General features: G+C 45.3%; 1 pseudogene; it reads left to right on the top strand.

The window, feature by feature from the left end:
- The first annotated feature begins 8,630 nt into the window (after positions 1–8,630).
- LOC134586289 (amyloid protein-binding protein 2-like) lies at positions 8,631–22,324 on the top strand (annotated as a pseudogene).
- Positions 22,325–26,287: the final 3,963 nt, after the last annotated feature.

A 26,287-nucleotide genomic window follows, 5' to 3' on the forward strand; every position in this document is an offset into this window, starting at 1 on the left:
CCACACGAACCGCACGTATTTCTCCTCTGGATTGGGTCCGTAAAACTTCAGGTGTAACCCTACCATCGTGCCAAACTCTAGTACGGAGTAGCTATACGCCATACTTGCTGTAGCCACTGCTGGTTCCATTATGTTGCTGAAGATAAGGACGCTGCACAACTCCACACGTTACCGGTATCTCCGAGCTGCTTCTCCTCGCACTAGGACGCCATCCCACCGCTTGCCACCAATGTAACGGATCACCTGGCACCCCGACTGGGTACCTCCGTTAATGGATGCTCCTAGCGCTTCCAGAGGACTCCAAGCACTCCACCAGACACCATAAGCACCGCAGGCTGCAGCTATCTCCCTTCAGAACGAAGCAGGAACAAGCTCTTATAAGAGCTCAGTGATTATAGCAAGGGAATATGCCTAGCATAGCAATCCCTTGTAGCAGATTCCCCCAATAAGAGACAGGACTCAAGTTGAGGGTAAAAATAGAACTCCCTGGCTGCTAGCTTGCAGCCCTTTTTATTAGGTGCTCCCATGAAGGGGAGGGACACACACAGTAACGTACATTAACCAATCACACAATAGTTACATCCCACACATAGCCCTCCCCTCTACCTGTAAACTAATTATCTGTACACACAGGAAAATACAATTATCATAGGTGGGGAAAATACAGTTTTTACACAACATTCATAACTCCCAAAATATACATCACATTCGCATAAAAATACATATTCACAATCAATCCATTCAGGGGAATAACATATAAAAAAATGAATCAGACCAGGGGTTCAAAAGTTAGTAAAAGTATCTTTTGTTCCCCCTGGCTGATTGTATTTTAATCTGGCTCAAACAGTAAAAGTCAAACATCCCCACAATGCATCCTGGCTTCCTCCCTTCTGACCTGGAGATAATTGGAGAAGGAATCTAATTATCTCCAAAGACAGAGCCAAACTCCATTACCCACATGGCAGACAAAAAGACAGTAAAAGACATAAAATTACATACTGATACATTTAGTACATAAAACACACATTTCTACATATCCCCAGATAGCTTTGATCTGACTGCACATTATTAGATGAATGGCACTCAGATCACACGAATAAGCCTTTCTGCAGGGAAAATAAACAGTTTAACCTGCAGGGCCATAGTCCAAAGGCAAGAGGCGGGCAAGCAGCCCCCTCCAAGGACACGTGGCGAGGTCGGTTTCGCCACACTTCTCCCCTTTGCCCCCGAGACTAACAGGGTATCTGACCTCCTGCCGGTCAGTGCCCTGGTTAGTCCAGCAACCCACCCACGAAGCCCAAACAGCAGTACAGCCCACCCACAATAAATGTTTACTCCACCTGGATAAAGTAGCAACTTGTCCATGTCCAGGTGCCTCACCACGGCTGTGTGGGGAGCTGGTAGACTGCCTTGGTGGGTTGCTGAGTGGGCAGAGACCAGCGGTACTCTGCCCTGGTGCCAGCGCTACCACCGAAGTAGCCTGATTGGAGCCTGGTTGTGGGAGGGGGAGACCGACCGTCTCCCCTCTGGGTACACAGCTCTGGGGCTGGGGGACAGGACCGACCGTCCCTACCCCTTGGGCTGTAAGCGCAGAGGCTACGGTCCCGTCTGCACAGTTGCGGGGCTCAACATCTCCCCTTGGTGGGTTAGGCTGCCGCTGGAGAGAGGGTGTAACAAGCTCCTCTCTCTGGACTGTCCACTGCCGCTGGGGAGGAAGGACGACACCTTCAGCTCCCTGGGGTACACACTGTCGCTGGGGAGGAAGGATTGCACCCTCAGCTCCCTGGGATACACACTGCCGCTGGGGAGAAAGGACGACACCTTCGGCTCCCTGGGTTACACACTGCTGCTGGGGAGGAAGGACGGCACCTTCCGCTGGGGCAGCCTGTAGAAAGTCAGGCTCAGGGGAAGGAAACAAGGGAGGACAGAGGCCAGCGGCGCTCTGCCCAGTTGCCAGCTCTTCTGCTGGGGGGTCAGGGAACAAAGGAGTTGGCTGGGGAGGAGAAATATCACTTACCTCCCCCTGGTACTCCGGCTGCTGCTGGGGGGGAGGTCGATGCTCTCCACTTTCATTAACTCCAGCTCTAGTTGGGGATCTGGGCCGGTTGCCCAGCATCCCTGTAGGGCCGGTGGAGAGATCTCGGTCCCATCTCCACCTGCCTGCAGGGGGTCCTCCCAGGACCAGTCTATGAGGTCCTCTACCTCGGGTACCTCTGGTTGCTGTTGGGGAGGGAGACCGGTTGTCTCTTCCTCCAATAACACATTCTGCCACTGGGGAGTGAGACCGACTGTCTCCCCTCCCTGTAAAACATACTGCCGCTGGGGATCTGGCCCGGGTGCCCAGCATCCCTGTAGGGCCGGTAGAGAGACCTCGGTCCCATCTCCACCGGCCACCTCAGTTTCTTCCTCGTCCCACTCTACCTGTGGCTGGAGTTTCTCCCAACGTGCCCACTGGCCTTCCCTCAACGCCCTGTGTTGTAGGTTCCGGGTCACCATGTCCCACACGAACCGCACGTATTTCTCCTCTGGATTGGGTCCGTAAAACTTCAGGTGTAACCCTACCATCGTGCCAAACTCTAGTACGGAGTAGCTATACGCCATACTTGCTGTAGCCACTGCTGGTTCCATTATGTTGCTGAAGATAAGGACGCTGCACAACTCCACACGTTACCGGTATCTCCGAGCTGCTTCTCCTCGCACTAGGACGCCATCCCACCGCTTGCCACCAATGTAACGGATCACCTGGCACCCCGACTGGGTACCTCCGTTAATGGATGCTCCTAGCGCTTCCAGAGGACTCCAAGCACTCCACCAGACACCATAAGCACCGCAGGCTGCAGCTATCTCCCTTCAGAACGAAGCAGGAACAAGCTCTTATAAGAGCTCAGTGATTATAGCAAGGGAATATGCCTAGCATAGCAATCCCTTGTAGCAGATTCCCCCAATAAGAGACAGGACTCAAGTTGAGGGTAAAAATAGAACTCCCTGGCTGCTAGCTTGCAGCCCTTTTTATTAGGTGCTCCCATGAAGGGGAGGGACACACACAGTAACGTACATTAACCAATCACACAATAGTTACATCCCACACATAGCCCTCCCCTCTACCTGTAAACTAATTATCTGTACACACAGGAAAATACAATTATCATAGGTGGGGAAAATACAGTTTTTACACAACATTCATAACTCCCAAAATATACATCACATTCGCATAAAAATACATATTCACAATCAATCCATTCAGGGGAATAACATATAAAAAAATGAATCAGACCAGGGGTTCAAAAGTTAGTAAAAGTATCTTTTGTTCCCCCTGGCTGATTGTATTTTAATCTGGCTCAAACAGTAAAAGTCAAACATCCCCACAATGCATCCTGGCTTCCTCCCTTCTGACCTGGAGATAATTGGAGAAGGAATCTAATTATCTCCAAAGACAGAGCCAAACTCCATTACCCACATGGCAGACAAAAAGACAGTAAAAGACATAAAATTACATACTGATACATTTAGTACATAAAACACACATTTCTACATATCCCCAGATAGCTTTGATCTGACTGCACATTATTAGATGAATGGCACTCAGATCACACGAATAAGCCTTTCTGCAGGGAAAATAAACAGTTTAACCTGCAGGGCCATAGTCCAAAGGCAAGAGGCGGGCAAGCAGCCCCCTCCAAGGACACGTGGCGAGGTCGGTTTCGCCACAAGCAGCAAGTACAGGGGCATTGGTTAGAGCAGTCTTTAGTTGTTGGAATGCCTGATCACACTCTGGGGCCCAGACAACCTGGCGAGGAAGGTTCTTGCAGGTCAAGTCAGTCAAGGGTTTGGCCAGGGCACTATAATTGGGCACAAATTTTCTATAGTACCCTGCGGTACCTAGAAACGCTAGCACTTGGGTCTTTGTCCTAGGGGTGGGCCATTTGGCTACGGCTTCAACTTTGGCTGGTTCGGGTTTCTGTTGCCCGCTCCCCACCCGGTGGCCCAAGTACTGTACCTCTGCCATCCCTATATGACACTTGCTAGGTTTCAGTGTTAACCCTGCCTCTCCGATACGATCCAGAATGGCTCCTATGTGTTGTAGGTGCTCTGCCCAGGTCTGGCTAAATATGGCGATGTCGTCCAAGTATGCACATGCATATTCCTTGAACCCGTCCAATAGCCGATCTACCATCCGCTGAAAGGTTGCCAGGGCGTTCTTCAGCCCGAATGGCAGGCCTCGAAATTGGTACAGGCCGAACGGGGTGACAAACGCCGACTTGGGGATGGCATCTTCGGCTAGTGGAATTTGCCAGTATCCCTTACACAAATCTATGGTAGTGAGATACAGGCCACGTGCCATCTTATCCAGCAGCTTGTCTATCCGGGGCATCGGATGGGCATCAGACACCATTTTGTCATTTAGCCTCCGGTAGTCGACACAGAAACGTGTCGTGCCGTCCTTCTTAGGTACCAGCACTACCGGCGATGCCCAGGGGCTATCGGAAGGTTCGATAACCCCTAGCTGCAACATCTCTTCAATCTCATTCTTCATATGTGCCCTGACTGTGCTCCAACAGCATTAACTGTCGCAACTCTTCCATAGTAGTGGCTTGGCTGGCTTGTATCCACCCCTGTGAGGCTTGATCCAGCTTGTGTGCCCATTCCGCATGCAAATCTTTCTCTGGTTTGCGCAAGCCTCTAAACTTGTGCCGGTATGCCTCTGGAGTAATGGCATATCTCTCCAATATTGCTCGTTTCACTTTATCATAATCCTTGCTGTCCTCACTGGGAACAGCACGATATGCTTCTGCTGCCCGACCTGCCAGTTTGCCTGCCAGTAATGGGACCCATACTGTCCGTTCAAAATCATGCAAGTCACACAGTCTCTCAAAATCCTGTAAATACCCATCAATCTCATCCTTCTCCTCGCAAAACATTTTAAAGGCATGATATGGAATTTTGGGTTTTACCTGGTTGTAGAGTGAACAGTAATGGATTCTGCTTGAGAAGGTGCATGCTGCGGACTGTGTGCCATCACGTTCTCCTGCACATTCGCCATCACCATGTGCAGCATGGCATCTGATATAGGCTGTGGTAAAAATTCCAGCCTGGTCCTCATTTCTCTCTGGTAGAGGGTCTTTTCCATGGCTGCTGGGGGTGTAGCGCTGCGAGCTCTGTCTCCTTCCATCAGCTCGGCAATTAGTACAGCTTTGGGTTTGTTGCTGGCTATCTTACCCCTGGCTTCTAGCAGTTCCTTTAAGGTCTGCCGCTTTAGTGTAGAATAATCCGTCTCAATTCACTTCGGTAGTCGTTTCTTTTGCTGTATTCTACTTGCCTTTCCTTTTTCCTATTCGGCAGTTTTAAATTGCACGAATTAAGCTTTTCGGCTGTAAGGTTGGATCCCGTCGCTTGCCACCAATTGTAACGGAGTGCAATATTGAAATCCACGATCTCCGCTGGTATTACAGGTAAATCCACAGTCAGCGCTGAAAAGTAAGGCAATATCCTAATCCTCCCAATAACCGGACGAAACACAGTCTGGGAGTCAACTGAGGTCTTTATTCACAACTTCCAGTATTTATGCAAGTCCCCATGCAAGGGTTTCCTTACTGACAAAGCAGGGGTAATACAGTAAGGGACTACATGGGTGACTTAACATTTGAAGCATTTCTCCCATCAGGCACCGCTGCATGAGAGGGATACTCCCACTAAAATATACTGTTAAGTGGATTATCCCTCCGTGCAGCAGAACCGACATTTCACCTTAAAATCTATAATTCAAACAATATTCAGAATATTTGCACGAACAGGCGTTCGGTGGATAGCTGGGGTCGGAGTGCACATTTTGTGTGAATACCGCTCAGATCCAAGCTAAACTAACCGCACGAAATACATTCACTTAGTTAATTTGTTTCAAAGTACCGAACACCGATGGGGAACCACAATAGGAGAGGACCGGAGATCCTGAACGGCCTGGAAGTACAGCGACCAAACACCGCTAGGGGAGACAAAGGATCCAAGATGGACAACCGCCGCGTGGTCGGTAGTCGAACGACGGCCACCTAAGAACACACTGAATTACCGATTGCAACAATGTTGCAATCAGGTAATTGGTGCCACACGACTCTCAGTGTGTGGCTTGGGTTCGGTACCTAATTCGTTTCACGAGCAGGCGGTAAAGTTGCTGTTTGTGAAACGACCATGTAAATGCCAGCGGCTTTCGGCTGCTAGCATACGAATCCTATAGGAATACAGGCAACCATACATTTCAAGGCAGAATACAAATTACATTCAAACACAATATGTCAACAGTGTGTAGGACAACCTTTAGAGACCCAGTTCTATAGTCTGAAGTGGCTAAGTTTGCCACAGTTAGACAGAGAGCAGCTGGAAAGGAGGACAGAGTGTGCTGCTGGGCCCCCCTCTGCAATGTACATGTAACAGGGTGCCCTCTGTGCACATATATAGTGAAAATCGCTATATATATATATATATATGTGCACATAATGAAGGTGAGGCTCGGGCCCCCCAGGACCGCCGGGCCTATGACAACTGTTATGGTTGTCATGCCCTGATGGCGGCCCTGCTGCTGAGTCCATACACACACACATAGACTGCTGAGTCCATACACACACAAACACACAGACTGCTGAGTCCATACACACACACAAACACAGACTGCTGAGTCCACACACACACACACACACACACAGACTGCTGAGTCCATACACAAACACAGACTGCTGAGTCCACACACACACACACACACACACAGACTGCTGAGTCCATACACACACACACACTGCTGAGTCCATACACACACACACAGACTGCTGAGTCCATACACACACACACAGACTGCTGAGTGCATACACACACACACACACACACACAGACTGCTGAGTCCATACACACACACACACACACAGACTACTGAGTCCATACACACACACACACACAGACTGCTGAGTCCATACACACACATACACACACACACAGACTGCTGAGACCATACACAGACTGCTGAGTCCATACACACACACACACACACACAGACTGCTGAGTCCATACGCACACACACACACAGAGACTGCTGAGTCCATACACACACACACACACACACAGACTGCTGAGTCCACACACACAAGCTGCCTCACTAGCAGACACACACACACGCCTACTCACTAGCAGACACACACACACACCTGAGCACATCAAGCCTACCTGTTGCTGGGGGTCAGCCATCTTCTGGCCTTTGCAGCAGCAGCAAGGGCTGCTGCTCAACGGTGGGGGCGAGGCTTATGTGTGGGAGGCGCAGCTTCGTTTGGGGGCAGGGCCTGTGCCGTGGAGCCTGTCAGTGCTCCCTCCGGCCACAGACAGCCCCCAGCACCACTCCAGCTGCTCTGCCCTGCATTCCCTCGGGCTGTCACAGACTGTTACAGTCCAAGGGAAAAGAATTTAAACACATGGCCAGCAGGTTGCTGGCATTTGGGGGGGCCCAAGGGCGGGCACAGCATGATGTAGGGGGGAGGCATGGCCCCCTCTGGCCCCCCTAGTGACGCCACTGAATCTAGTATATTATTCTACACTAATCTCTAATTTACCTCACATTAGTGGCACTAATCTCTAATTTACCTCACATTAAAGGGACAACTCCCACTACTCCTAACCCTGCAACTGTAATTATTTCAGTTTTTTATAAACTGCAATAATTACCTTGCAGTGTTAACTCCACCTCTAGTGGCTGTCTACTAGATAGTCACTAGAGGTCACTTCCTGGATTATAGTACTTCCTTGCTAGACATCCTCACGCTGTGTGAGGACCTCCAGTGTCACTCATTTCCCCATAGGAAAGCATTGAAATTTGTTTTCAATGCTTTCCTATGGGGAGCGCTAATGCGCATGCGCGGCATTGCCACTAATGCGCATGCGCGGCATTGCCACTAATGCGCATGCGCGGCATTGCCGCGCATGCGCATTAGGTCTCCTCGGCCGGTGGGCGGGATCAGTCTCGCCCGCTGGCCGATGGAATCAGAGGGAGAAGCGGCGCGGAGGAGGAGACAGCGACGAGGGACATCGTCGCTGCCTCAGGTAAGTGACTGAAGGGGTTCTCACCCCTTCAGTAACTGGAGATTGGTGGGTGGGTGGGAGGGAGAGGGACCCTTCAGTGCCAGGGAAACGGATTGTTTTCCTGGCACTAGAGTTTCCCTTTAAAGAAACACTATAGTCCCCAGAACCACTGCAGCTTAATGTACTGGTTCTGGTGTCTATAGCCTGTCCCTGCAGGCCTTTTAATGTAAACACGGCAGTACTGCAGCACTGGCATTAGTTAACATGGCAGATCATATAGGTGGGGCATTGTGATGTCACATGGGGGTGCGGCAAACTTTACTTTTGCCTAGGGCGGCAAAAATCCTTGCACCGGCCCTGATGTTAACGAAAATATAACAAATATTAATAAACATGTTCTAGCTAAACACTTGTAATACTAACTACACAATTATCCTTTGCATTACTAATTGTATATGTCCCACGATTGCAGTTAAAACCTATCAAAGGCTATTCAAGAAATTTAATCTTAACCCAAGTATAAAAGCTATAACAAAATTATACAGTTTTATACTTAATCTCCCAGGATTTTAAATGAAATGGAAATCAAGGTTTCTGCTGCTTTGGATAGATCAAACTTCATGTCCCAGGATAAAAATATGGGCCCAGAGGGCATACTTGCAGCCTTAGAAAAAATGAGTAAGGCTGCCTGTGCCCTTGGACTGCTACATCACTGCTATCCCCAACGAACTCCAAAAATCAACTCTCAAACATCCTTTAAAAAGCTTCACAATAATCATAGTAACACGTGCCTCCTTCCAGTCTATTACCTACCCATCAACCTGGCTCCTGACTTTGAACTGGTTAAACTGGTTTGTTAATTAACCTTTTCAGTGCTTAAGACTGGTATTTATGCAGGGAATATCTGTTAAATGGTGAGCTAATAACTTTAAGACTTTCTAAAAATGTAGTCATATTTCATGTCCATAACACCTCCTCACAGCCCCATGTCCCCACTCACAGCCCCATGTCCCCCCTCTCAGCTCCTGCCTCCCCTCTCAGCCCCTGCCCCCCCTTCTTCCCCTGTCCCATCCTCTACAGCCACTGTCCCCCTCTATAGCCCCTGTGCCCTTGTCTACAGCCCATGTGGCCCCCTCTATAGCAGCTCTGCCCCTTTTTTTTAGCTCCTGTCCCCCCTCACAGCCCCTGTTCACCCCTTTCAGCCCCTGTCCACCCCTCTCAGCCCCGGTCCCCCTCTCTACAGCCAATGTGCCCCTCTATATAGCAGCTGTCTCCTTTCTGCTCCTTCCTCTTCTTTCTGCTCCTTCTCTTAATTTACCTTCCTGGTCCTTGCTGTCTCCCCCATCCATTACTTACCTGATCTATGGGCTATCTCTGCCCCCATATGCCTCACTTCCCTGATCTGTAGGCTATCTCTGCCCCCCATATGCCTCACTTCCCTGATCTGTAGGCTATCTCTGCCCCCCATATGCCTCACTTCCCTGATCCGTAGGCTATCTCTGCCCCCCATATGCCTCACTTCCCTGATCTGTAGGCTATCTCTGCCCCCCATATGCCTCACTTACCTGATCTATAGGTTCTCTCTGCCCCCCCATGCCTCACTTCCCTGATCTGTAGGCTCTCTCCCCCCCCCATCCCTCACTTCCCTGATCTGTAGGCTATCTCTGCCCCCCCTTGTCTCACTTACCTGATCTGTAGGCTATCTCTGCTGGCTGTATGTGTTGCTCCCCTGCGGATTCAGTCAGAGAGAAGCAGGGATAAGGTGCAGCTTCCTACCCCTGTCGCTCTCCATACACCTACTGGCCAGCTGAAAAACCCTGGGGAGGAGCAAGTGCCCCCTCTTGCTCCACCCTCCTGTGGATGCCCATGGGTGGCAGTTAGTGGGGGAGGTGAGAGTTGCAGTAAGTGGGGAGGTTTTGGTTGCAGTGAGTGGGGGGTAAGGGTGGCAGTGAGTGTGGGAAGGTTAGGCTGGCAGTGAGTGGGAGGGTGGTGAGGATAGCAATGAATAGGGGGAGGTGTGGGTGGCAGTGAGTGGAGGAGGTAAGGATGGCAGTGAGTGGGGGTGGTGTGGGTGAGAGGGGGTGAAAGTGAGGGTGGCGGTGAGTGGGGTAGGTGATGGTGGCATTGAGTGGGGGGGTAGGTGAGGGTGGCAGTCAGTGAGGGAGGTGTGAGTGTCAGTCAGTAGGAGGAGATAAAGTGGCCAGAAATTAAATTACCTGTTGTGTGCAGTCCCTGGTAGTCCAGTGGTCTCCTCTTATTCCCTGCACCCTGGTGGTCCAGTGGACCTTGTGCTACTGTCTGCAGCTCTGCACGGGTGTGGAATGTGGAAATTGTCTTGCGAGCTCTGGCACTTGAAATCTCAGAGCTCTGATTGGCCGAGCTCACTAACAATCAATCATGGTCTGCAGCTCTGCACCCGTGGAGGTGGAACTGCATAAAGGAGTCACAGGACTTTGTGCACATCTTTCTCCCGGCGGCCTGACCTGAGCACACTTACAGGTAGGCCCAGCACCCTGCGGCACAGAGGTTAAGCCGCTGGGTTCTCCTTGCTGTTGGGCCCTTGGTCACCGATAGAGGGCCTGACAGACTACCTAGCGTTATCTCCCAAGTCACTGCCCACTCTAGAAGTCCAGCCGCAAGCAGAGCCACCCAGCACCTCTGGGCCCGTGACAATTGTCACGGTTGTCATGCCCTAATGGCGATCCTGACTATCAACTGCCAGTTCTAGGTCCACAAGTACTACCTGTGTTAAGAGAACAGGTACTCTTGCTTCTGCTTCAACTGTTCTGAAGCAGAGACAAATTAAATAACAAGCGCTCCTGTCCCATTAAATTCCTATCCTACTGGTTAAGTCATCGCCCTGAGTGAGCAGCAGCACATCTAGCTGTAGTAGCTCTAAGCTCCACTAGACTACTAAAGGTACTAGTAGCCAGCTTAGACTTTTGTCTAGACTGTGAGGAACTAGCTTACGAAAGGATCCTGACTGTTAACTACCACTAGTGCTGCCATTCAAACTAGTTCAGGCACTAGGCTTCCTCCTGTTAAGTCAGAGATCAAATGAAAGAAGACAGGCTTGAAAAGTAGTAAGGAAGCAGTTGAAGCAAGGATTGTAGAAGAAACCGTAGGATCTTCACCAACCGTTTTGTTCCCACATCTTCACACACACTACAAGAAAGTGACAAGAAAGTGGTGTGACTCTTCCACCTAGCACTACTATGGCAAGTAGTAGTGCCACCACTAGTAGGCAACATGGGAATCATGGCACTTCTGCCGCAGCTGTTAGCTGAGATAGTGCCATCAGTCATTTCAGACAGGCCATACATCCCACCTCATTTGGTTGGTTTCATTCTAGGGAGATATTATGGCAGCAGTCTCGGTACATCAGTTAGCTGATAAGCCGTTAGAGGTGCTCTTTTTAGTATGGTAGGAAAGGTAACCATTCAAGCACTTAACTGATGCTGTTGCACCCCAATATATGCTTCCCTTATGCACTTATTAGGCATAAACAGGAACACTCTACCATTCCTTTGTTAGAGTGTTAAGAGAGGAGCTGATGAAAGTGAGTGGCCAGTCTGTGAACTTAACAGCCAATTTATGTAGTGCTCCTGGTGGTCAGCATGCCTTCCTATCTTTGATGAGACATTGGTAGCAGCACAAGTTGTTGGCAGATGGGAGCTCAGGCATGGTTGTCAGTGCTTTGGTGGGCAATCTATGGTGATATTCCTTCATCCTCTATGCTGAGGTCTTTATTTTGATTATACCCTGGGACCCCCACCCACCCACTCCCTGGCATGCAATCACCCACTCCATCCCAACACAGTAGCGGAACTAATGTAGAAAGGGCCATGGTGCAATAATTGTTTGGGCCCCCTTATTACAAGGGTGGCCATAAAGTATATCCCTATCTGTTGTGCAACTCCAACAATGCTTTGACAGCTGGAGCTCTACCATTTTCACATGCTTGCAGAGTTGTATGTTGCACTGAACAGTTATTGTGTGTTTGAATGTAAGCATGTTTTTGTATGGAATATGTTTGTGTGAATGTAGAGGTGTTTTGTATGGGGTGTTGGCATTTGAATGTGGTATTAGCATTTGAATGCAAGCATGCATGTATGTGTAGTGTTGGTTTTTGAATGCAGAGGTGTGTTTATATATAATTTTGGTGCTTAACAAAGAGGTGTGTTTGCATGTAATGGTGACGTTTTAATGCAAGAGTGTGTTGGTACGAAGTTTAAATGCAAAGGTGTATTTGTGTGTAGTGTTGGTGTTTTAATGCTGAGATGTATGCACATATACACAGACACTGCCAGACACACTGTGATACACACACGCACACTGTGAAACACACACACATGCACACTGAAACACATGCAGATATACATACTGACACATATACACTTTAATGTAGATAATCGCATTAGTATCACTTTAAATAACACAAGAAGTACTTTAATGTACATAATTAGCACAGGTTCACTTTAGTGTACATAATTTACACAAAGCACTTTAAGTTTTTAAAAATTTAATAATGATACTATAAGAAATTAATAAATACTTTATTGCACTGTAAAAATAAAAATATAAATAAGTGCACAAGTATCACTTTAAAATAGACTTGAATTCACTTTTATGTATATATAAATCACATGACACTTTAAAGGTTAACATACAATTCACATTGTAACACTTTAGTGTATAATACCGGTAGCAGCACTTTGATATATATTAAATAGAGAAGTTATCTAAAAAACTTTAAAAACTCTGAGATATGTTTGAAATACTTTAAATGTGCTTGATCATTTTAGTATTAGATCTATGCGACAATGTTTTGGAGCATGGAGTAGGTTTTCTAGTATATGTTAAACAGATGTGTTACTCCTATATGCTTTGCACATCTCAATTAGGATGTATATATATATTTGCTTATTTGGTAAGTTCTTGGTCTGAAAACTTTGCTTTGAAAGAGATAGAAATATACCAAATTACAGTAAAGAGTATTGGTATAAATATGATATGTTATGCTCTAATGAATGAATAAGTGTGGAATTAGTTTTTAAACCTTATATGATTGATTTTAATTTGTTTCTGATTGTAAGTATGCTCGGGCACAACACTCTGCTTTGTTTTGGTTCATCTAGTTGCCAGGGAGCCTAAAATTATATCGGGTAGCCCTGGTAAAGGCGGGTGACGTCAGCATGCCACTTCCGGGTTGCGGCGTGTTCGCACATGCGCAGGAGTGATGGAGAGACGCTGTGGAAGTAGCGATACAGGTGGTGAGTGATTTTATGATTGAATAATTAGTTTGTTATATAAGTGCATTAGTTAGAATGTGTATTTTTGCTGAACTGATCCTGATGAAAGCCACAAACGATGGCTGAAACGTTGATTATGACTATGATTTAACAAGAAATGGAAATGGGAAATTTTTACAAAGGAAAAAGACCGTGAGTGCAAGCCTTTTTTCACTATTTTTTACTATACATACACATATACACACTGACACACATGCAGATACAGACACACTGACACACATACAGACAAGCAGATATATAAGCTGACACACATGCAGATACACAGACACACGGATATAAACACTGACACACATGCAGATTCACAGATACCCTGACTACACAGATTCACACACTGACAACACACAGATACACACAATGACAACATACCTATACATAAACACATATACTGTCAGACATACTGACACGTACACACAGATACATACACTGACAGACACAAACTGACAGATATACCGACACACACACAGACATATACAATGACAGACATCTGACAGACATACTGACAGGCACAAATGCTGAAAGACATACTAACATACACACAGACAGACCGACACACAGACACATACACTGACAAACATACTGACACACACAGACACACAGACACATACACTGACAGACACACTGACAGACACACATACACACTGACAGACATACTGACACACACACATACACTGACATACAGAGACATACAATGACAGACATACTAACACACACACAGACACTGACAGAGACACACACAGACAAACTGACATGGACACTGACAGACATACCGACACATACACAGACATATACACTGACAGACAAACTGACACACATAGACTTATACACTGACAGACATACTGACACACACCATGACAGACATACTGACAAACACACAGACAGCCACACATGCAACATTTACAGTTTTTATGCCCACCCTCTAGTTTCTTACCTTTTACTGGATCGTGGCTTCCCTCGTCCAGTGTGGTGCCTGAGTTTGTTAGGAGTAAGGGTCTGAACTCCAGCCCCCTCCTCCCTGCTATTCCCTCCATCCTGTGAGGCTCTTTTTTTCTGGGAGAAAATGACTTGCGGCCGTCATCTCCCCAGCGCTGCTGAAAAGCAAGGGGGCCTGGTCGTGCTGTTAAAGGGCCACAGTGCACGACCATGCCTCTGCTGATATTATTATTATTATTATTATTGTCATTTATATAGCGCCAACAGATTCCGTAGCGCTTTACAATATTTTGAGAGGGGGGGATATAACAATAAATAGAACAATTACAAGAAAACTTACAGGAACAATAAGTTGAAGAGGACCCTGCTCAAACGAGCTTACAGACTATAGGAGGTGGGGTATTAGAAACATTAGGACAGGAAATATCAAGTATGAGTGAAGCAGAGCTGGAGGAGAGAGCAAAGCACTGTCCCAAAGGAGAGAGCAAGAGACAGGTATGTAAGGTAGATATTACTCTGGGAGGCCATAAGCTTTCCTGAAGAGATGGGTTTTAAGGCCCTTCTTAAATGATTGAAGACTAGGGGAGAGTCTGATGGCAGTAGGCAAGATATTCCATAGGAGAGGAGCTGCCCGCGAGAGGTCCTGCAAGCACGAGTTGGCCGTACGGGTGCGAGCAGCGGTCAGGAGGTGGTCACGGGCAGAGCGGAGGATACGAGGAGGGGCATACCTATGGATCAGTGAAGAGATATAAGAGGGGCTGGAATTGTTCAGTGCTTTAAATGTATGGGTTAGACCTTTGAATTGACTCCTGTAGAATACAGGAAGCCAATGTAAGGACTGGCAGAGGGGCGAGGTGTGAGAGGACCGACTAGAGAGGAAAATCAGTCTAGCTGCAGCATTCATTACAGACTGTAGCGGGGCAATACGGCTTTTAGGGAGACCAATCAGGAGAGGGTTACAGTAATCCATGCGGGAAATTACTAGAGCATGGACAAGCTCCTTGGTAGCATCTTGCGTAAGAAAGGGGCGGATGAGGGCTATGTTTTTGAGTTGGAACCTACAGGACTTGGCAACAAACTGGATGTGAGACTCAAAGGTGAGACCAGAGTCAAGTATGACGCCAAGACTGACTTGAAGGGAGAGCGAGAGAGGAGGATCAGTATTAGGAGGAGGAAAGACAAGGAGTTCAGTTTTAGAGAGGTTAAGTTTGAGAAAGTGTGACAACATCCAGTCAGAGATGGAAGAAAGGCAAGCAGTGACACGTTGCAGGACGGCAGGGGAGAGGTCCGGGGAGGAGAGGTATATCTGAGTGTCATCAGCGTACAGGTGGTAGTGGAATCCAAAAGAGGCAATAAGTTTTCCAAGAGAGGCAGTATAAAGAGAAAATAGAAGGGGACCAAGGACAGAGCCTTGGGGAACTCCAACCGAGACAGGACGAGGGGTGGAGGTATCCTTGGAAAAGGAGACACTGAATGAGCGTTGGGAGAGATAGGAGGAAAACCAAGAGAGGACAGAGTCACAGAGACCGAGCGATTGAAGAGTTTGAAGGAGGAGAGCATGATCAAAGGTGTCAAAGGCAACAGAGAGGTCAAGGAGAATTAATATGGAGTAGTGACCTTTGGATTTAGCGGAGATTAGGTCATCAAGCCCATCGGGTGGCCCTAAGTGTATGGAGAATTGTTTAGGAAAGCACTGGAAGGTTATTAAGATTGCTGGCCATTTACACCATAGTGTTAAAGGGACAAGTCACTGTCTAAAAAAAATAAAAATGAACACTGTTTCATATATATATATATGCCTGCCTCTTACATTTAACTAAACTAAACAACCAGGGAGTAACAGAATTGGTTGTCTGCTTAACAGCCAGGGGTGTGTAATAAGGCTAATATATAAAAGTGTCAATTTCTATTGAAATCTTCACTTATTGTAAAGTAAAAAAAGGAGAATTTGCCCCTTCATACATAAAGTACTTTAGCAAGCTGAAATGCTTCAGGGGTCAGGAGTGTCCCTTTAAGGATAAGAAAAAGTACCAGAACAAGACATACATACAGCAGCACCATCTCAAGCAAAATGTAAGGACTAGGTGGAATCTCCCTTCTGGAGCAGTAGTAGGCAATCCATGCCATGGCTTATTATAATTTCACTGGTATTGTTAGCACAGTTAGGCAGGGATGATTGAGCAGGTAGTGGCAGTCCTTAGGCCTTTCAGGGATACAACTGATATTTAGAGCCAAGATACTTGCTACCCTTGTTCACCCACATCTTCAACACAATAGATCATTTTATTTAAAAAACTGTACCTGGTGAAAATCTACTTGATGATGTTGCCTCAAGTTTTCACTAAACTTCCCTCAAGAAAAGTCTTTGACTTTGGCATGTTTCTGTTTTTCCCAATTCACCCATTAGAGTTGTTGTAACGGATCACCTGGCATCCCGACTGGGTACCTCCGTTGAAGGATGCTCCTAGCGCTTCCTGAGGACTCCAAGCACTGCAGCAGACACCACAACCACCGAACCGGAGACGCATACGAATGCTCTCAAGCATATGAATGCTGTAAACAGCTGAACAGGAAAAGCATGCAATCAGCTTACACTCCTGGCAATCAGCATACAATCCAATTCCCCCAATAACGAGACGACACTTCGTTTTGAGGTCAAGCAGAACTGACTGTACTGGCACATATAGCCTCTTTTATTCACAATCCACAAACATAGTACTGCCCACAGGGTTTTTGAAAACAACCAATAATCACGTACAATACACTCAGACACTGCCACACAAAATCCTCCCCTCTGCCTGTGATAAAATTACCTTACACAATGGGTAATGTAATTAGCACAGGGAGAGAAATACAGTTTTTCCACATTATTCATAACATTAAAAGTATGGATCACATTCACATAAAACTTACATTTTCTGAATCAGCATACTCCAAATACAAACATATGTCATCCAAATTGGTCCATTGGTTCAAAAGATAGATCGAAGTCCTTTGTGACCAAATGAAGCATGGCTTTTCTGCCCAAAACCAGTTCCACAGAGTCTTCTATTCTGGAGATAATTGAGAAGTAATCCAATTATCTCCAAGGACAGAGGCAAAACTCCATTAAGCACACGGCAGTAAAAAGACAGTAAAATACAATAAAATACACAAGGTTACATTTATTACATAAAATACAGACATACAACATATCCCCAGATAGCTTAGGTCTGAGCGCACATTATTACTGAATGGCGATCAGACCACACACATACAGTTCAATTGCCATGGAGCTAAAGTCTTTTATTACACGAATAGGCTCCATGGCATAGCTATCTGGGTTAAATTAGTTCATTCAGTAAATCCGAGACTCTACCGAACGCCAGGGCAGAAATACAGGACTAGACCTTTCTGCATAGGAAAATAAAGTATTTAAATGCCGGTCCATAGTCAAAAGGCAGCAGGCAGGCAACCAGGCTCCTCCAGTGCACAGTGGCGAGGCTGGTTCCGCCACAGGTGTCTTTCTTTTCTTTTAACTATAACTACAATAGTGTTAGAGTAGGAGGTACTAGGGCAGAGTATATAAGTGGCTGAGAATCCTGTGATGGTAGAAGTAGGCAGAAAAGGAGGCAGTATATGCCATGTATAAAAGAGAAAAAGGAACTAGCTTTGATGGGTTTGTAGGGCGACTCATTAGTAAGAAAGAGGGGAAAGTTGGAGAAGACAGACAGGAGGTCATTGCCACTAGTAGGCAACCTTCAGCAATCTAGACATTGTTTATTACACCTTCCCTGGTGCGTTGCCAACATTATGGTTATAAGAGCATTATGGGAAATATCATTCATTACATCTTGAGTGCTGAAGGTTGCCTACCCGTGTTTTATTTGTTAGAAACTGTAGTATTTTTATACATAGCTGGCAGTATTATCTTGGCAATTTCTCTAGTCTTAATGCCATGATTGATACTGGAGTGAAAGAGTTTGCTCACTTGTAAGTTGCCCCACAAATGTGCTAGTAAATAGAAAAAAAAATCTAATTTTGTAGCATTCACTGTTAAATGAAAATCAAAATAAATAAATAGGAGAGTGCACTATAAATCCAATATAAATAAGCACTCCCCAACCTTCCTCCATAACACGGCCGGATAGCGGGCAGGGCGGCTCTCGGATGTTACACGGCCCTCCGCTTGGTCCAATCAAACAGGCCCCAGGTTCTCCCTGCTCCGTGCCCGCGGATGCCGCTCCTTGCTGTCAGTATGGGCAGGGTGTGAGCGGGGGCCCGAGCTCAGCACCGAGCACAGCACGGGAACATAGCGGCCGTGGAGCTGGAGTGGATCCAGGAGACTCTGTACAACACGGCCATCACTGCGGTGGTGGACAACTACAGCCGAGCCCGGCGGGACATCCACAGCCTGCCCGAGAACATCCAGTTTAACGTGTATTACAAGCTTTATCAGCAAGGTTGTTTATGCTAATTAGGAAGTGAATTCTGGGAATTGGAGGTTTTTGCTAAGGTACTACGTGCATTAGACAAAAGGCATCTGCTTTATCATTGCTTCCAAGCTTTAATGGACCATGGAGTAAAGGTTGCTTCGGTGCTGGCCTTTTCGTTCAGCAGGCTGTGTTCTTACATTGCAGAATCTGATGCCCAGGTTAAAGAAAAGGCAATACAGATCGGTTATGTTCTTGGTTACATTCTCTCAGATGCAGACTGGTACAGTGACGCTGAGAAGGTGTTTCTCTCTTGTTTACATATTTGCACCCTTCACAATGAAATGCTGCATTGGTTCAGAAAAGTAGAATGTTGTGTCAGGCTACTGCATGTGCGAAATGGCAACTGCAAATACCATTTGGGAGAAGAAACCTTTAAACTTGCTCAGAACTACATGGATAAGCTGGCCAAACACAGTCAGCTGCAAACAAGGCAGCTCTATATGCAGAACTCTGTGGCTTGCTCTCTGCTAAAAGCCACTATGACGAGGCATATAAATGGAGCATAGAAGCCATGAAGGAAATCACAAGTGGATTACCTGTAAAAGTTGTGGTGGATGTTCTAAGGCAGGCATCTAAGGCTTGTGTGGTAAAAAGAGAGTTCAAGAAGGCAGAACAGCTGATAAAACATGCTGTTTATCTGGCAAGGGAGAATGTTGGTCCTAAGCATCCCAAGTATTCAGACAAACTACTAGACTATGGATTTTATCTTCTCAATGTAGACAACATATGCCAGTCTGTTGCAATATATCAGACTGCTCTTGATATCAAACAGCCAGTATTTGGGGGTAAAAATATCCACGTGGCAACCACTCATGAAGACTTGGCCTACTCTTCTTATGTTCATCAATACAGTTCAGGAAAGTTTGACAATGCATTATTTCATGCTGAGCGAGCCATTGAGATCATCACTCATATACTCCCAGAAGACCATATTTTTTTTTATTTTTTATTTTTTTTTATAATTCTTTATTTTTGAATGCAGACAAATTAGTACATAGTGCCGTTAGTGCCACAATAGCAAATACCAGCCGGTTAAACATGACATAACAGGTATACTAAAAGTCTGCACAAGTTTTGTATGAACAAGCTTAACTTTGCGTATAAGATTGGTTTGAGATTTATATAAGCAGATATGTACGTTATCGGGATATGAAAGTTCGTTGAAGTGACGGTCTCTGAGGTTAAAGGCAGTCGTTGGCCTGTGACTCGTGTGTGTGCCGTGGGACCCATTGGTATTGCTTGTCATATGGCAATCTTTACTACGTAAAGGGGATACAATGGTATTGCCGTTAGACGCTTATGTCATAGATGTGGTGGGTGCCGGTCCGTTGGCCTGGTTAAGGCTCCCCCCGGTTCTGTCCCCCTTTCAGACACCTAGTCGTATTATGTGCGTAACTGCCCTCTGTCCCATGTAAGGTCAGTAGTGTGTGTTGTCCTCCGTCAATGGCCAAATCTTGGTCTATCAGTTGGCCTGCTGTCATGTGGTTGTATGATCGTGTGTGGGCCCAACAGGGGGGTATAGTAACGTTTATGGACTGTTAAGCAAACAAAACTAAACAAAACAAACAAAACATTTTTAATAATTGTGGGTGCCATTATTATGCAGTATGAAGGCTGGTAGGAGTCTATGTATCGTTTCGCCTTTACCCGTCCCCTGAGGGGGGTAGGTAGCAGATACTGTCTCTCTCCTTCATTGCGGTGAGGGATGCTGCTGGCGTGGTTTTCCTCACTTCTTTTCTGCTCTGGCGCTGCCTTCCTGATCTTCTTCCCCGCTGGTTGCGTCCTTGGACCTTTTGCTTCCCTGTACCAGAGGTGTTGCCTGCAGTTGCTGTAAGTCCTTAAGGAATTTTGTGGGATCTTCCTCCACTGATAGTGACAGAACAGTGTCCTTATAAGGTACCACCAGTGTGCCCGCTGTCCCCCAATGGTAACGGATGCCGCGATCTCTTAGCTGGCTGGTGATTGGCATAAGTTTCCGTCTTTCCATCAGGGTTGTGAAGGGGAGATCATCGAAAACTCTGATACTGAAATTATCCACACCAGTGGTGGGTGATTTTCGGGAGTGGGCCATGTGTGCCGCCTTTACTGAGATGTCCCTGGTAATGGCAATAATGTCTCTAGGGGCGTCTGCTGGGGCTGTTGGGGCCTTTCGGATCCTGAAAGCTGCTGTTATCGGCCTTGCCTCCCCCTCTCGTTTAGCTCCCATGGTCTCCTCAACTTTGTTTGCGTACTCCAGCAAGGCTTCAGGGCCTACCTCCTCTGGGGCACCTCTGATGCGCACGTGTATCTTCCGATGGCGCGTTTCAATCGAAGTGACAGTGCGGGTGAGGGTTTGGAGTTGTTGTGACAAGGCCTCCACTCTTGTTGTAGTCTCCGTAAGTAGTGAGTCTCTGTTATTTTCCCGTGTTTCTACTGCACCTAGGCGCGTGGTGATGTTTGTCAGCTCAGCTTGTACTCCGGCTAGGTCAGATTTCCATACCTCCCGCAGGTCTAATAACAGCCGTTTGATGTCTCTTTTCGTGGAGGGCGAGTCATCTGAGTCGGAGTCCCCTCGTCTGTACACTGTGGTGTCTAAGTGCCTGGGCTGGGGGTCTCCGTCCTCACTAGACGCATCCGACTCGCTGGCGCTGTTGGCCCTGTCCAGCGCCATTTTTGGCTGCGGAGAGTGCTGCGGCCTGTCAAAGGATCGCCTGATGTCGGGTTGGAAGCCCTCCATACGGGTGAGTTTCTTGTTTTTTCGCCCCATCTCTCTGTGGGGGGTTCAGCACTAGTTGTTCCTCGAATCAGAGGTCTTTGTGCCGCGATTTTGTGGCGTTTTAGTAAGATTTCGTGTGTTATGAGCAGGAGCTCCACACAGACACGTTCGTTGCGCTGCTTGGCCACGCCCCCTAATGTCCAGAAGACCATATTTTATTGGAAACCTCCAAAAGGGTTAAAGCACTTATATTAGAGGGGATTGCTATAGATAGTCACAACAAGGAAACAGAGCAAAAGCTTCTTCTTGAAGCTCATGATCTTTATTTATCATCACTGCAAGCCTTTGGCGAGTTCAATGTACAAACCGCAAAACACTACGGAAACCTGGGCAGGTTTTACCAATCCATGCAGAAGTTTAAGTAAGCTGAAGAAATGCACATCAAGGCTATCCAGATCAAGGAACAACTCCCTGGACAAGAAGACTATGAAGTGGCATTGTCTGTGGGTCATTTAGCATCACTTTATAACTATGATATGAATCAATATGAAAATGCAGAGAAGCTTTATCTCCGATCAATAGCTATAGGGAAAAAAACTATTTGGTGAAGGATACAGTGGGCTAGAGTATGAGGAGGCCTCATTAAGCTGTATAATTCTGTTGGCAACTATGAAAAAGTATTTGAATATCATATTATACTGGCCAATTGGAATAGACTACGGGATCGCCAGTTTTCTGAAACGGATGCCCTGGAGGATGTAAACACCAGCCCAGCAGAGAAGGACAAACCTGTTCAAAAGAAAACTGGTCATCTTTGTGCATTGCGTTGCCCAGTGTTCATTGGGAAATTTATACTGTGAAATTGTAAAATCAAAGAAGGATAATGGATTAAGGACACGGACCTCTCCTTTTGGGAATTACGCTAGAGAAGACACAGTTTTCTGCATGTTGGAAGATCTTTTACAGATTGATCAGATTATATTCCACCTTTTCTACTTCAAGCAAATGGATAGAGAACCATTGTGTCAATTGTTTGCAGCTCCTACAGGAAGATGTAAATAAAACAATTAAAGAGTTTATAAGAGTTTCGCTACCTGATTTTCTTTTATTTATCCCAGTTTCCTTTTCACAAGATGTTTTCACATTAGTATACTGATTGTGCACTCCTTTTATTCGATGTTATTGGCAATGAGTATCACAAAAGACTTAGCAATCTCAGTGTATTCTGTAGTTGTTCCCTGCTCACGTATGCTTTTGAAGAATACCTGTAAAGTTCAGAGATTGCCTATGCACAGGTAGAACTTCACTTTGTCTCCCGGCTATGTGAATCACTTTTATTGCATCTGCAGCATGCTATGTAAATTAGCAGCTTGTACCTATGTTATTTTGTAACCTTTTAGGTTTGTTGAATGGGGAGGACTTAATTGCGCAATTTAGTGTATTGCCGACCAGTGTCCAAAATGACACACTCTGCCAATGCCTCCTCCCCTTAACAAGCTAATGACCCTACCATTCTGTATCCAGCAATAAATCCAATTTCACCTTACTGTCAATATTCAGCCAACTGAAGAACTAACTACAAATATATTCTAAAATGTTCCCCAAGTAACAAACAAGTTCATTTTATGGAGATTCTGCAATTTACCTTTTAGGTGTTCTAGTGAAAGTACAAATCCTTTTTTAATGACTAAATCATTTTTTCAACCCCATCTAACTTAAGGATGTGTATCATTTAAACTTTCAAAATGGTAAAACAATATATTATTGAAAACCTGCTAACAGTTTATGAAATGATATGCTATCCTGAAGATGTGTGTTTTAAAAGATTTTTTTTAAGGAGTGTAGTCTAGGTGAAAGTCTAACGGAGAAGGGAAGGGAGTTCCACAGAAAAGGTGCAGCCCTGGAGAAGTCTTGGAGGCCAGCATCAGATGTGGGAGTACGGACAGAGGATAGGCGTAGGTATTCGGTAGAGCGCAAGGGCCTCGACGGGACATATATTGTGTATTAGGGAGGATAGGTAGGGACTTGCAAGCAAGCACCAGAATCTTAAATTGAGCCATATATCTAACTGGAAGCCAATGTAGGGACTGACAGAGGGGGAGGCGTGGGAGGTGCGGGCAGACAGGAAAATGAGCCTTGCCACCACATTCATTATAGATTGCAGCAGTGCAATCTGGGAAAAGGTAAGACCACTGAGAAGGTGATAACAGTAGTCAAGGCGAGAAAGAACAATGGCATGGACCAGCACCTTAGCTGCGTCTGGTGTTAAATAAGCGCAGATGTGAGCTATGTTTTTGAGATGGAAGCGGCAGGATTTGGCGATCGACTAGACATGAGGGGTGAAGGAGAGCTTGGAGTCACAGAGAACACCTAGGCAGCGAGGTAGAAGTGATGGTGGCACCATTGACTTGGGGGGAGACAGACACAGGAGTAGCAACACTTGAGGGAGGAAAGACCAGAAGTTCTGTTTTGGACAGGTTGAGTTTAAGGAAGTGACCAGCAATTCAGTTGGAATAGCGGAGAGGCAGTCAGAGACACGTGTCAAGATGGGTGAGAGAGAGTTAAGGAGAGGGCAGGCATATTTGTGTGTGATCTGCATATAAATGAAAATGGAAGCCAAAGAAGCTGATGAGTTTACCAAGGGAGGCAGTATAGATTGAGAACAGTAGGGGGCCTATATGGTTGTTTAAACCATATTGAAATAAATGTTTCAGTTAATTTTTTTTCTCAAGATATAAGTGTTGCCCGAGGTGGGTCAAACAGTAATTTTTTTTTTTTTTTGCAAAATGTCAAATTCCATTCTGTGCTCATGCTTAACATCTTGAATCATTTACTGAATTTTTTATCTTCCACAGAGATTAGATTTAATCATTGTGAGTTAACAAACATAACTGTTTTTTTTTTTTGTCCTTTGGAAAACTAAGATTTTACTTTTTTTTTTCTATAAAAAGAAACATGTATGATTTCCTGAGTCTTTATCAGATGTCTGAAAATAATATTGAATTTTGACTGATCACTTTCATTTTTTACGTACCCATTAATAAACTTAAGCTCTCTGTTCATCTAAAAGCTTTCAATATTACTGTTTATCAGGATTATTTCCCCCCTCCATAAATCTACTATTTAGGTCCTTGGCCTCATTTTGCAAATCTTCTTCTGTAGTACAGTCCCTCTAATCCTTTGATATTGATGAAAAAGAACATTATTTAACCACATAGGGTGGGAAACATATTCATAAAATGGAAAGAAACTATAATCTGAGCATATGAAGGTCTAGCAATTTTCCTAGAGCTAAACTCCTTTATTTTAAGCCTATTTAGTCAACTTTTAACATGTGGATACAGTAAGCTGCTGGGTTGACAACATACCAGGACATATTATTATTGATTTTCACTGTGGTAGTATAAGTATTCATGTATTGTATTCTCGTAATAGGTTGCAAAAAGTTGCGTAATGCTTTACTGTAAATAGTGACTGCTTTATTTGAATAATGATGTAGGTTATGCTTTATGACAGTTTTCATAAAGATTATTAACGTAACACTTCAAACACCATAACCACTACATCACAACTTAGTTGTTATGGTGCCAGGAGCCCCCTCCCCCCCCCCAATGTTACCATTTGTCAATGATTTGATATCTTACATAGCATCTGCCAGGTGCTTGTCACTTCCTTCACCTTAAGATCTTGCAGCTTAACTCTTTGGTTTACCTCAGTGGATGACTGTGATTAGCTGGCACTCTCAGCCAATGAGCACGCCATGCATGCTCTCAGTTGCCTGACTGTGATGTTTTTGCCTTAATGTTTTGTTCCACTTTTTTCACTGTGTGAATGGTATAGAGTCCACTCTAGAAGCCATTGATCTTTGGACAGGGGGAAACATGTTTTACCAAAGACTTTTAGTCACCGAAGGATAGTGGACAGCATTCAACCAAATAATTGCTCTTGAGTAGTATGCTGCACTACCGGTACTTGATATGCCGCTAATCTCTTACCTAAATGTGAGAGAACATTTTTTAATTTCTAAAGTATATTAAATAAATATATGTTAATAAATGTCTTAAACTTTTTAACAATACTGTGCTCCCCCACTTTTGTGTGTTTTTATATGTTAGCACATCTCTATAGTAATAATTGAGACACCATCATTTCTTAAATTCTGGATAAGAACCATTTGTTTATACTGTGTTTTTTGACTGTGTTTATAATTAGTACCAGTCTTTTAAATTGGGTGATCCCACTAATTTTGTACATGTTTCTATGCATTTAATAGGTTTGAGGTTGATGCCTACAGAGGACTGCTGCCCCTATATGCAGTGTAGACAAACTACATTTCATCTACATTCTACAATTTTACTCAAAGGTTCGCTGCCCTTAGAGGTAGTCTGGTCTTACTACCAATTAATTAGAAGAGAGCTCCGTACTGTCCCTATAGGGTGACATATACATTACATTGTATATATTCACACACATATATATATATATATATATATATATATATATATATACACAGTATCTCACAAAAGTGAGTACTGCCCTCATATTATTTGCAATAAATGTAAATAAATAAATGTAATGCTACAATGTAAAGTTGTAAGTGTACAGCCTGTATAATAGTGTAAATTTGCTGTTCCCTCAAAATAACTCAACACACAGCCATTAATGACTAAACTGTTGACAGCAAAAGTGAACACACCCCTAAGTGGAAATGTCCACATTGGGCCCAATTAGCCATTTCCCCTCCCAGGTGTCATGTGACTCATTAGTGTTACATGGTCTCAGGTGTGAATGGGGAGCAGGTGTGTTAAAATTGTGTTATCACT

This window comes from Pelobates fuscus, chromosome 2, assembly GCF_036172605.1.
Source record: "Pelobates fuscus isolate aPelFus1 chromosome 2, aPelFus1.pri, whole genome shotgun sequence".
Taxonomy (NCBI): Eukaryota; Metazoa; Chordata; class Amphibia; order Anura; family Pelobatidae; genus Pelobates; species Pelobates fuscus.